Source organism: Schistocerca nitens, chromosome 2, assembly GCF_023898315.1.
Source record: "Schistocerca nitens isolate TAMUIC-IGC-003100 chromosome 2, iqSchNite1.1, whole genome shotgun sequence".
NCBI lineage: Eukaryota > Metazoa > Arthropoda > Insecta > Orthoptera > Acrididae > Schistocerca > Schistocerca nitens.
Genome location: NC_064615.1, coordinates 989,374,065 through 989,378,889, shown reverse-complemented (window position 1 = coordinate 989,378,889; position 4,825 = coordinate 989,374,065). Strand labels below are relative to the sequence as shown.

The 4,825-nt window shown below is 42.8% G+C and overlaps 1 pseudogene; it reads left to right on the top strand.

Annotated features, from left to right (window-relative positions):
- Nucleotides 1-1,925: 1,925 nt before the first annotated feature.
- On the top strand, nt 1,926-2,043 carry LOC126237952 (5S ribosomal RNA; annotated as a pseudogene).
- Nucleotides 2,044-4,825: the final 2,782 nt, after the last annotated feature.

Genomic DNA, 4,825 nt, shown 5'->3' with positions numbered 1-4,825 from the left:
CACAAGAAGAGATTTCAAATGACAGATCCACGCCAATTAACGCATTCGAATGTGTTTTATAATACCTATCTGAAGGGACCGATGACCGTAGCAGTCTGGTCCCTTTAACCCCACAAACCAACCAATACCTATCTGAAATACGCGCATTGTGGGAAAAAGTACAAAATGATCACTGGCGGAATATTACTGTACTCCAATAGTTTGGTGGCTTGTAATGGCTAGAAAACTTGCGAGTGAGGAAAGATACGCAGTCTGATCAAAAGTATCTCGGCACCCCTATGTAATGCGCAATTGATCACTGGATGACACGAGAGGTGGACTCGCCACTATGAAAGGAGGCGAGGAATATTGTGTTGTCAGCAGAGAAGCCGTAATAACGGAATAAGTCGGTCAAGAGAACAGTGACTTCCACGGGTGGTTACTCATTGTATATCAAATGACTAACAGATTCGTCAGGGACATTTCAGCCCTCCTAATCTGCCGAAGTCGACTGTTGGTGGCGTCGCTGTGAAGTGGAAATGCAAAGGAAGAACCGTGCATAGCTAAACCAAGACCACGCATACTATAATACCACATTTTATTTCCGAAATAGCTGTATCAGATACCGTGCCGTGTGTAGGAACCAAAGATGTTACTCCCTGCATAAGAAAATCTAACACTATCATGCATTATCTCTGATTTTTATTATCTCTGTTACTGAATGACTCCGATTTTGTTCTTGCTCTGATAAAGACGAACGGAATTTATAATTGTGAATATTGCGTATTACGACTAGATAGTAAGAATAGAAGTTGTATTGAAAGTAGAAGTAAACGGGTACTCATCTCCGATAAATAACCAGGTAGGCTCGAAAGTAGATATTACTCTTTCTAGTCATTCTAATTCCTACACTAATTTTCAGCTACAACACATCGAAGTGGAGTTGGAGGGATGCTAGGGAGATTGGCGAATGAACTCGTAAATAAACACGACGACTTTCAACGGACTCAAGAGCATATTAGCACCCGACAAGGTGAGTTTCGTTTCACTGGGCGTTGCAATACACCATTTTAAAGCCAAGAATACATACTGATCTTGTCTAGAAAACCATAAAATACAATAAAAATAATAATATAATACCTCATGTAGTGACGGGCAGGGACTGTCAAACATTGTGGAAATCAGTGGGGGCAACAGCCCCTGATTTCTAAAGTGTTACCAGCAGTCCACGTGACATAATAACTGTGCGTAAGGAGTTAAAGGCCGGCCGGAGTGTCCTTGCGGTTCTAGGCGCTACAGTCTGGAACCGAGCGACCGCTACGGTCGCAGGTTCGAATCCTGCCTCGGGCATGGATGTGTGTGATGTCCTTAGGTTAGTTAGGTTTAATTAGTTAAATACAACGGTGTGCAATTGTCGGCCAGGTCCTCAAAAGCCACACATTTGTGTAGTCAATGCTGATCTACGATTGATATGGTCTAAAGACCGATGCAACTGTACAGAGAAAGACTGGAAACAAGTGATTTGGAATGATGAATCGCGCTATATCCTCTGTCAATGCGATGGAAGCTTTTTGGTTTGGCGAATACCTGGAGAACGCTATCTACCATCATGTATAGTGCCAGCAATGGGTTACGGAGGAGGTGACGTTACGGCATTGGGGTCTTTTTCGTACGTAGGCTGTGGTCTCCTTATTATCCTTAAGAAAACTTTAAATGTGGAACGTTAACAACACGTTTGACAGCAATGTGTACTGCGTATAGAAGAAGAACAGTTGGCAGAGGATGATTATATCAGCACGACGCCGTCACAGAGCAGCATCTGTGAGGCAACGCAAACATGGACAGGCCAGCCCAGGGCTCCGACTGGAACCCAGTGGAATACCTCTGGGCTGAGTTAGATTGTCGACATCACTCCAGACATCAGCTTCCACAATCACTGCCTTCTAGCCAACGACCTTGCCGCAGTGGTAACACTGGTTCCCGTCACATCACCGAAGTTAAGCGCTGTCGGGCTGGGCTAGCACTTGGATGGGTGACCATCCGGTGTGCCGAGAGCTGTTGGCAAGCGAGGTGCGTGGGGCAAACTGAGGAGCTACTTGATTGAGAAGTAACGGCTCCGATCTCGTAAACATAGGGCCGGGAGAGAGGTGTGCTGACCACATGACCCTCCATGTCCGCATCCTGTGACGCCTGTGGGCTAAGGTTGACATGGTGGTCGATCGGTACCGTTTGGTCCTTCCAAGGCCTGTTCGGAAGGAGTTCAGTTTAGTTCTGCCTTCAGCTCTTGAGGAAGAGTTGGCTGAAATTCTTTCATAGACATCTAGACACCTCACGGGAAGCGTTCCCATAAGATTTCAAGCCGTCATACAGGCGAATTTTGCATTCGCCCAATATTTGCCTTTCGCACTTCACCTATAGAGGGTTTACTGGTAATCCTTGGTATATGTGTGATGGCTATCGTGATATGTTACAGAACAGCTTTGTATTGGTTTGGGAGTGACCAATATGATCATGTGTACGAGTAAACAGAAACGCATACTACCGATAAAAGTAATTTACAAGCCTGGAAATTAGATGAATGGCAGTCTGACTGGGACGCTAGGAGCACCGCAAGGCGTGTTTACAGCATATTCCCAAGCATCAGGAACAGGCTAAACTGCGCGACACTGCCACGACACGTGGTATGGTGCACCTATTAACAGGTCACGGTCCATATCCCAGACATCTGCACCGATGGGGATGAAGTAAAACACTAATCCGTGGATGAGGAGAGGAAGGTTCCTGTGATCATTTCGTTCTCAGATGCCTCCATTTTCAGGTAGAGAGAGACTGAAGACAGCCGGCCACTGTGGCCGGGCGGCTCTAGGCGCTTCAGTCCGGAACCGCGCTGCTTCTATGGTCGCAGGTTCGAATCCTGCCTCGGGCATGGATGTGTGTGATGTCCTTAGGTTAGTTAGGTTTAAGTAGTTCTAAGTCCAGGAGACTAATGACCTCAGACGTTAAGTTCCATAGTGCTTAGAGCCATTTGAACCACTTGAACTGCAGACAGACTGCGACCTAAACTTGTGGATTGAAGTCAGTGTGATAGCACATCGGATATCTAAACGGTAACTACTCAACTTTCAGTCTATAAGACCAACCGGACGCTCCGAGTATGAAAATAATGCCAACAGACCACAAGAAGCGTTTCCTCAATTGCAGATAATAACAGGTTCATATACATTTAGCAACAATAAGTTTAAGTGTAGTTGCAGTTAGTTGGCGAGTCTCGAATTCTTCAGGGGCTGCCAATAATATATCCAGCGATAATAGATGGAACTTGAGTTAATTCCCTTTATTTTTTGTTATTTTTTAATTGATTCTTCTTTTTCAAATGTTCTGTTTTAATTCTACATTAATTTTACCAATGTTTGATGTAAACATTACCATTACATACATAATATAAAACATTGTATGTCACCATGATTAAAGAAGATGTACGACGTGTTTAAAGTTTCCACATAACAGGTCTAAAATTCGTAGCAGTAAATTCAACTGAATAGAAATCATATTAACGTCCACTGATAGGTGTCCATATTCTTTTGATCAAATAATGTACCCTCGTATTCCTGCCTAAAGAATTAGCGAGCAAGTTGTCACCAGTTACTAACTGTGGAGGAGAGTCTCTTCAACAAAAAGAGAGAGTAGGTACAGAAGATTAGAAATTAACGAACTACGTGGAATATAGGGATGCTACCGATCAACTTTAATTTAATAAACGTATTATTTAAGTCTACCTTTCAATGTCAAATGTGTTTAAGAACAATAAGGAGAAAGAAATGAGTAACTTCCTGGTCAGCCAAATACCTTTCCTTTTCCTTCTTTGCACGTAACACCTCTTCATCCACGTTACGCAACTTCCTGAAAACCAAGTAGCAACTTGACAGTCCAGTCGCGACACGAACACGGCAGTGTTTACCTGTCACGAATACGGACTGTGTAATCTGAAATTCAGAAATGCGAAACACTATTTGCAGAATCGATGACTAGCCAGAAGCGATGCTAAGAATTAGGTTTACAGGAAATCGGATTCAGCAGCCTATGCAAACGTGGTGAAAGTGTGTGCATTCGTGAGGGAACAGATTCTGATGTCAAAAAGGTACCGCCTCCTTGGACCACTCGCGATGCAGATGCTCCAAACTTGTTTAACTCCGAGACATATTTCTCTCAAACGTGTTCTGGGTTTTAAAATATATTCTGAATTCTAAAATATTACATTTCCTTATTTTGGTAGGCTCTTTCCGATCTGTCACAGTCTTACAAGGGGAGGCCGCCAATTGTGAAATTCAGATTCGATTCATACTGCGCATAATAAAAGCTCATGGCCAGAGGTGTAATGTGGCAAAGCACCAAGATGCACTTCTCAACCGTTGTCGAGAAAATCTACAGTTAAAAGAAACCGTTGCGGTGAAATACTCTCTACGATTTATAATTTTCTACAGCGTCGTGGCGCAGCGGTAAGCGCTCGGGTTCGTCATCCGAAGGTCGCCGGATCGAATCTCGCGCCATGCAACTTCTTTTTTTAGTATTTGTTTTTTGTAATTCAAATATATATATATATATATATATATATATATATATATATATATATATATATATATATATATATATGGTGGGGCCTCTACTCTAATTCGAACGTTTGACTTACACTATACGTATTCGTTTCTGAATATCGTTTCTACGTCTTCCGTTAAGTACACTTGTAAACATTATGAAGACAATTAATAACATTTGTGAAGTACGACTTCGTTTGCGGAAAACTTTATCATGTTCGAAGTCGCCAGTTTTTCCACGACAAACGACTTTC